The sequence below is a fragment of the Oxyura jamaicensis genome, chromosome 1 (genome assembly GCF_011077185.1).
Source record: "Oxyura jamaicensis isolate SHBP4307 breed ruddy duck chromosome 1, BPBGC_Ojam_1.0, whole genome shotgun sequence".
Lineage (NCBI taxonomy): Eukaryota > Metazoa > Chordata > Aves > Anseriformes > Anatidae > Oxyura > Oxyura jamaicensis.
In genome coordinates, this window is record NC_048893.1 from 115,136,316 (window position 1) to 115,144,556 (window position 8,241).

Genomic DNA, 8,241 nt, shown 5'->3' on the forward strand with positions numbered 1-8,241 from the left:
CTCTCCTCTCCTCTCCTCTCCTCTCCTCTCCTCTCCTCTCCTCTCCTTTTCCCCCTACTTGAATTTTCATTTTGTTTCAGTGTGTCTGTATTTATTTATTTATTTAACACAAGACCCTGTATCCTCACAGCCTGGTTTGGGACTCATGTCTGACTGATCTGACCAACTTTCACACTGTCTGAATGGCATCCATGAGGACAAAGAGGAAAGATGCAGAGGCTTCTGATCATTTGCGCTTGGACTAAACCACGGACCTGAAGGATAAGGTAATATTGATTACAGGAATGGTGTAGTAACTGGAGGGCATTCATGAATATTTAAAGGTCTATCACTTACAGAAGTTTTGACTGTTATACATAAACAAGAGTACCCATCAAGCATATAGTTCAGTGCTTCCATTTTAGCAACTAAACTGTGTTATAACCAGAATGATGTTAGCATCATTTCTTGGAGGAATAAACCCAGTAGCATGAATCCAAAATAAATAAATAAATACATAGAATCCCTAAATAAATCATAAGGTATGCATACTTCTGCAGATGCAAGCCTTTGTACTAATTAAATAAAATTTGAGCACTAATATGGACACATAACTCTGTGCCTGAAGGCTGCATATTCCTGATGAATTATTTAACTGCAGAGAGAATACAGGTCTGAACAGGGTTCAGAAGATCTCTTCATCTTTAGGGGTTCAGCAGTCCTTGCCTCCTACCCGGCACAGGCACTTTCTCTCTGTCACCTGCCGCTGCTCTTTTTGTCTCATTCCCCTTTAGAGGAAAGGCACATCAAATACGTCTGAGAAAAGCAGGTTCTCAGTGCATCTTAGAAGGAAAAGTCCAGTAGTGTGGATTAGGATCACATAGTCCTGTACCTTCTCATCACAATAGGTATCCCACTGCTAAGTCCAGATGTACAATACTGATTTTTACCCTTGATTTTAGAAGAAAAAATGGAACAAAATCAGTCATAACACTCAGGAAAAAAAATACTGCCATCCCTCACAAAATACTAAATCCCTCTTCTGATGGCAGATGTGTGTCCAGTTGCATTGATCTTCTTCCATATAGGCCATTCCCCCGAACAAATATTAACTTTTCTGATCAAGCATCAAGCAATTATTCACATAAGCCTCATTCCCAACATAATGACACTGGCAAAAAAAGATAATGCACAGAACAAGTATTTTCAAACCTACCCTGGCAAACCTTTTGTGTTCTTTATGGGATGGTTTGTTGTGATATGTTACATTACTATAATACTATTACTTGTTAAATTACTATGTTGGGAACAGACTGTCAGCAGCAGATGGGCTATTACTGATATGCAAGTAGGTGAGATGCAGTGGCTGGGCAAATAAAACCATTGTTTGCAGATCTCTGTGGTAGTTTCTCCTCAGTAGAGGGCCATAACAAAGTGGTTAGAATTCCTCAATATTAAATCACTGCTGATTTTTTATATTACAATGTAAAAAGTAATGCAAACAAAATTACTGGCGAGTCACAGTTGTGAAAGCCATTTCTATGCATCATTAGTGTACGTATTTACAATCAGAAGTAAGACGCAGAGGGATTTAGCTGTGAAACTCCCATAGGGGAGCCATATGTGGAATAAATCTATGTACATCTTACTGCAAATTTACTTAAGCTTTAAGTGTTTGGGTAAGTTTATGGCTTGAATTTACATGTAAAGTTCTAATGGCTAGATTTGGCAGATTTTAATGCTTTCAATTAGGCAGGAAAAAATCTTTTGTCTCAAAAGTGAGGCCTAAATGACATTTCCTCTTACAGCTGGCTTATAAACAAAAAGATGCTCAAAAAAGTCCATTATGTGCTTTATTCTTCTCTAACATCAGTGGCAATGGGGTCCTCCGGTCATTTCCAGTCTACAATGATGAGAGATTGGATCGGCCTGTGGACAATAGCACTCTCACAGATGGTAAGGAAAGTGGCAGCACATGAACAGACTGTGTATCGTGTGTTTGCTAAGACGAGGTACCCATCCAGAATGCACAAACAGCCCCTGCTGAATTAAGTTACTTCCAGGGAAGGGAAGGCCACTGGCTGCTCCAGCTCAGTGTTAATTATTGCTCTTTGTAGGTTGCCTTCACAGGTGCTCACAAAAACTCACTCACTAGAGGAGGGTGCAGGCATGTAAGAAAAGTCAGTAATCTCCTTCTGCCCCTTCCTCCTACCTTTGTGCCTTCAAGGACAGCACATAAAGAAATTTCATGGAGACTGGGCCTTCATGGCAGCTTAGCTTGTCTTCTGCCCATCTCTCTGAATCCCTTGCAATTTGAACGGTGTAGGCGAAGAAAACCTAGTAGAGGGCATCAGCAGGTCATGGGATGCAGGGACAGATGCCTATATAGGTAGCGCAGACACAAACAGCTGTGAAGCACAAGCCCTGCTCATGTTGGAAAGCTGTGGGAGGGCCTCATCACCTGTAATGCCTGCACTGCTCATCTGGGTGTCAGCCCTATGCCTCTCTGCTGCAGATGGTATAGCCAGGAGAACGTCTTTTCCCTCTTTTCCCTCTTTTTTCCTTCTTTTTTTTTTTTTTTTTTTATCCTCAGTTAAGAAACAGACCGGCCATGAAATGAAGTGCTGCATGTCTGATTGCCCAGGAGAAGGGTGCAGACCCAGGACTGAAGCACAAACAGAGGTGGGTTTAGATCCCAGCTGGGAGAGTCTGAACTAGAGAGCTCAGAAGAATGGACAGAGGCATGTATTGAGCAGTGACTCACGAGCATTTTGTTTTGTCTTCTCCAATGGGCAGAGATGACATGTAGGTCTTCACCCTCCCACTCTGACCTCTAACTCAGTCATAGAACTGACTACATTATCACAGAATGAATCATATTGGAAGAGACCTTAAAGATCCCCTGGTTCCAACCTCCTGCCATGGGCAGGGACACCTCCCATCAGACCAGGCTGCCCAAAGCCCCATCCAGCCTGGCCTTGAGCACCTCCAGGGATGGGGCACCCACAGCTTCTCTAGGCAGCCTGTGCCAGGGCCTCACCACCCTTACAGTGAAGAAGGTACATTGGTCTCCTGCAAATTTTATCATGGGGGAATGGTGACAGACACTTCCTTGATAGCTGAATTCTTCTCAGAGCCATGGTAACAATGCTCCGAATTAACGAACACACAAAAAAATGAACAGCTTCCCCTCCCTCTCTGTCTCTTTTTCACATGCACAGGCACATGCGTACACACAAACCGCCAAAGTAAAGACGAAGGCTGACCTGAAGGATATGCTAGCTCTGGAGAGGGAGAGTGTACATGTGGGCCACCCCAGCTTTCTCCCCTTTGCAGTATCTGTAGCGTTTCCAGAGCTGCATGGTAGCGGGACTGCACCAGCAGGACCGTACAGCCTGCGCTACACAGGATGCTTCAGACAAGTTTGTGACAATAAGGTTGTGTCAAGCTGTAAAATTAAGCATCTTTGCCTTTGTAATTTCCCATTGCTTTACCTGCAAGGTACTTAATCAAAGCATAGCTTGGAAGAGACCTATAGGTTTCATCACTGTAAGGGGCTGGTAGGGTTTGTTTAACTGCCAGCCAAAGAGAGCTGCTTATGTGTCAGCCAGACTAAGCTTGTTCTCATGCTTCCCTCCTGTCCGTGGACTACAGGGTTCAGCCTGGACAGAAGATCCTGCAGAGTGTTTCAAAGACTTCAGCTCTTCCTTTCTAGTTAATGCTTTTTACCATTGTTTCTAGCATGACACAGCCGGGGCTTGGACCCTGCTGTAACGCGCTACACCACATGGCAACATGCACAGCCTTCTTCATCCTGTGCATCACACACCTCTTGCACTCCACACAGAACTCAGGTTATGCCTTGTTGTCAGCCATTTCCAGGCAGCAAATTCCCCTTTCCCAGTCTGAGCATCCTCACACACACCTTGTCCCTTCCTAGGGTGGATAATTAATTTCACCAGCAGGCTACTGCCTGTTTATGCCGTACATACCAATTGAAATTAATTACCCATATTAAAATTTTCAAGCTAAAAATGAAACATCCCTGAAGATGCTATCTATGCCCTTAAAACATTATTTGTGCTGCCATGCAGAAATTCTGAATGTCTTTTTTATTATTATTTTTTTTTTATCATGAGTAGCCAGCGGGCTCACTTCCTCTCACACAGGCTTTGCCTTTGCCTTTTGCCTCAAACTTTGCATCACTGCAGGAGCCCACAGGCCCTTGCCTTGTACTGCCTATTTAAAACACTCTGAATCCCCTCAGCTAAGGTCTTGGCCCAGTCGGAGGCCATTGAGGACCTCCTCAGCTCCTGCAAGTTCCAGTTCCAGAGTGAAACCACATGGTGAAGAATGTAAATTTGTGCTGTAGTGTCAGTCTTGCAGTAAAAGTAATCATTTCTTGGTAATAGTTTTGGTGGTTTTTTTGTGGTTGTTTTGTTGTTGTTGTTGTTGTTGTTGTTTTTTCTTCATAAATAAATTAATTAAATGATTATTTGTAATTGTTGCTAAAACATAAGTTCTCATAAGTTCTTATTTTAAAAAAGAACTGGTAATGTCTCTGAAAATGCACCACATTCTAGTTATTATTAAAGTTCACTACCATTCCAAAGCTAAAAGAATGCCCAGCATTTCAGTACTGACTGATTAAATACCTGATATTTTAAAGAGAGGTGTTCAGTCATAAATGTTGGGGGAAAAGTGCACAGCCTTTCCAGAAAATATACCAAAACTGGCTTTTGAGATGAAACACAAATAATTTGACATTCTTGCTTTAGTGTTATGAATTTGGGTGTGGTGTTTTTTGTTTTTTGTTTTTTTTCAAAACGTACATATTATTTACTGTATGAATGGCCTTTCTGCATCAGACCAAAAGTCCATTCAGTCCCATCTTCAATAGCTGCCGTAGGCAGATCCCAAGGGAAGAGTAAGAACAGGACAAGAACATGTGATATCCTCCTCTCCTATTCTTCCAGTCTCCAGCTATTTTCAAGTGGAGACATTTGCTGTGCTAGAAGTGGTTTCTGTGTAATTAGCAACACCCAGTGCATGTCTTTCCTATGGATTTGTCCAGTCTTCATTGAATACATGTCAGCCTTTCAAATCTCTTGTCAAGTTTTCTCCCACAAATGGGAAGGCTTCTTTCTCTCTCTCTTTTTCTTTTTCTTTTTCCTTTTCTTTTCTTTTTTTTTTTTTCTTTTTCTTTTCCTTTTTCTTTTTCTTTTTCTTTTTCTTTTTCTTCTTCTTTTTCTTTTTCTTCTTCTTTTTCTTTTTCTTTTTATTTTTTCTTTTTCTTTTTCTTTTTTTTCTTTTTCTTCCTTTTTCTTTCTTTTTCTTTTTCTTTTTCTCTTCCTTTTCCTTTTCCTTTTCCTTTTCCTTTTTCTTTTTCTTTTTCTTTTTCTTTGTTTTGTTCATTTGTTTAATTGTTTTAATGGAAGCTGAGATGTTCATAGAAGTGAATGGTCAGGGCTTCAAGCAGGAGACAATGTACTGTGACAGCTGGAAACACCAGAAATTGGGAATAAACCCTTCATGTCAAGCAAGGCATAAGTCAGCTTCTGACTGGTGATGGTTAAGAAGAAACCAGCCTTGTAATTTATTTCATAACCCTGTACTAAGCTGTATTTTGCAGCTTTCTTTCAGGCATTTGGTGCTGGTCATTGCCAGCAGTAGTGACTAAACTGTGTGGACCTTAAACAGGAAAGTTTCTGTTTCCTTGTTCCAACAGTTCACTTTATTTAGTTCTTAACTGAAGAAATGTGCATGTTTGACAAATGGCTGGTTTCCTTCCAGAGCTAAACTTCTGTCATCCACACTAACAAGTGCTTTAGCCATTGATCTAAAATACTTTCCTTCTCTAATTAGTCTGTGGCAGGGCCGTGCATGTATTTTCCCATACTTGCTCCTTTGCCTGTATGCTTTCAAGCTTTCTCCATCCCTCCTGTCTTTTCTGTCAGAACACTACGTCTGATAAAGTATTTTTTAAATGCTGCTAGTCCCTTTGGCCTTTTTCCCTCTATTTTTGCTATCTTGGGACTAACAGCTGCCCCAGAACCTACAGGAAAGCACAGCCTTCCTACTGGTGACAGCTGTAATGTTTGTACCCCTTGAAATCAAGCTGAGGAATGCCCTAACACAAGACCTCAGTCCTTATTGTTCCATGCAAAGTCTATCTGGCCCGTGAATATCCTATAACAAGCAAACACATCCCTCAGACTTCATTTCTGGTGAAGAGCACGGGACTCTAGGCTACAGGAAAGCCATCGGAAGGCTGAACAAGCAAAGCACACGCTACAGTATTTCTAGCAGTGTCAAACACCCCAAGTAATGAAACTGTTCTCCTCTGTCCTAAGAGGTATGGATGCTACTGAGCCTTTGGCAGCCAGTGGGCTAGCTTTGTTGAATGCATCCAGCCCATCAATTGGAGGCAGTCAGGGTGGGAGTGCAGGCACTGGGCCTTTGGCCACCCTCAGTGCTGATTTCTGTGTCTAGCAGGGAGCGACCTGACTGCACTCCAAATCTGCACAAAATGCAGCAGCAGTGCCACTGCCTGTCCCCAGCCACAACCTCACTCAGTGCGAGGAAGGCAGAGGAGAACAGGGTTTATAAATGAACATGGCTATGACCAAGGGAAGAAGAAGATACGTGGCAGCAGAGAGGAATAATGTAATAACAGAATAACAGAATCACAGAATGGTTGCTGTTGGCAAGGTTCTTTGGAGGTTCTCTGCTCCAACCCCCTGCTCAAGTAGGACCACCCAGAGGAGGCTGCCCAGGACCATGCCCAGGCAGCTTTTGGAGATCTCCTAGGGGGAAAGTTGCTGAATTTGACCCACCGGTGACTATATATGAGAAAAGTGACATTAAAGATATCAATCAGGCTCTGCTCTCAAAACCATTCATCTTGTATCTTCATGCAGCCTTCAGCTGTCACAAAGCCCACCCCATCTGAGTGCAGCTTGGAGAGTCGGGACAGTTATGATTGATCCAGCCCTCCTGCAGGGTCACTTCAAAATGATTTCTGCTCCAAAAATTAAAAAAAATCAAACCTTAACTCTTCGTCTGTCTTTCATCTTCATCTGGACTAATTTTAAAATGCCAATAACAAGGTAAATAAAGGACATCACTTGGTGTGGAAAGCCAGGAAAAATGCCTGTATCCTGAGTCTGTTCAATATGACAGCTGCCTGCCTGATGCTGTGTGGCCTCCAGCAACACAAGGGTGTGTTTTCAGAAGTGTTTTACCACTGTGGATGCCCACGGACTCAGGTGTTCATGGTGGAACCTCGGATGCAAAATATTTTGAGGTGCTACAAATCAGCCCAAAATCAAGAGAGGGTGCAGAGGCTTTTCAGCTGCTGGGAGTCTCCAAGTGGGCACTAAAATATAGCAGGTACCCAAGGTGAGAAAGTTTTATCAGGTCTGCTCCTTAATTATCTCTAAATTGGCAGTACTAAAACTCAGCTGCTCCACTGGGTTCCTGTAAAGGTTAAATAGTGGCATTATTATAGTGCTTTTAAAAGGTAATTAATCTGCATTTTTATCTTTAGAGCCAAAATTAACCATTAAAAGAAATTTAAAAGATATGTCTCAATTTCCTGGCACTTGCCTACCATTTATGCTCTAGGAAAATCCATTTCTAAGGACCACTGCTTTTTTACCTACATCAGAAATTCTCAGTTAATGCATGCCATATCATAATAATTACATTTTTGTGTCATTTAACGCATTATGCATCTGCCAAACTCTCTCCTGAGCTTATTTTAAGTGCGACTGAATTCAAACTGAAACAGTGACCACAGTAAAGCACTTCAATTTGGAGCAATTTCTCTTCCCTTTCCAAGGGAGTAAGAGAGGACTGAGTGGTAGTCAGTGACAAGAAGGCCACAGAGCTGGGGGGAAACCACAATTTCTCTCATTTGCGAAATTCCAATTGTGTGATTTTATTTATTTATTTTATTCCAGATCAAAGTAAGGGCTAATTAACAGAACTGCCTGTGATACAAAATTCTTCTAAATAGTAACCTAGCATTTAAGAGAGTTCAGCTGAACCATTCAATTTCTGAGGGAAAAAAAGAAAAAGGAAAAGAAAAAGGAAAAGAAAAAGGAAAAGAAAAAGAAAAAGAAAAAGAAAAAGAAAAAGAAAAAGAAAAAGAAAAAGAAAAAGAAAAAGAAAAAGGAAAAGAAAAAGAAAAAGGAAAAGGAAAAGGAAAAGGAAAAGAAAAAGAAAAAGAAAAAGAAAAAGAAAAAGAAAAAGAAAAAG

The 8,241-nt window shown here is 41.4% G+C and overlaps 1 long non-coding RNA gene across 3 annotated transcripts in view; it reads left to right on the forward strand.

The window, feature by feature from the left end:
- Positions 1-8,241, forward strand: part of LOC118160908 — a 112,420-nt gene that overhangs the window by 72,223 nt on the left and 31,956 nt on the right. The window contains exons 2-4 of one of the 3 annotated variants that reach the window (XR_004747739.1): positions 131-266; positions 1,853-1,935; positions 2,573-2,884. This is a non-coding gene — a long non-coding RNA (uncharacterized LOC118160908). Of the gene's footprint in view, positions 1-69; positions 267-1,852; positions 1,936-2,572; positions 2,885-8,241 lie in introns of those variants that run through there. The other 2 variants (XR_004747738.1, XR_004747740.1) reach the window with 2 other exon arrangements.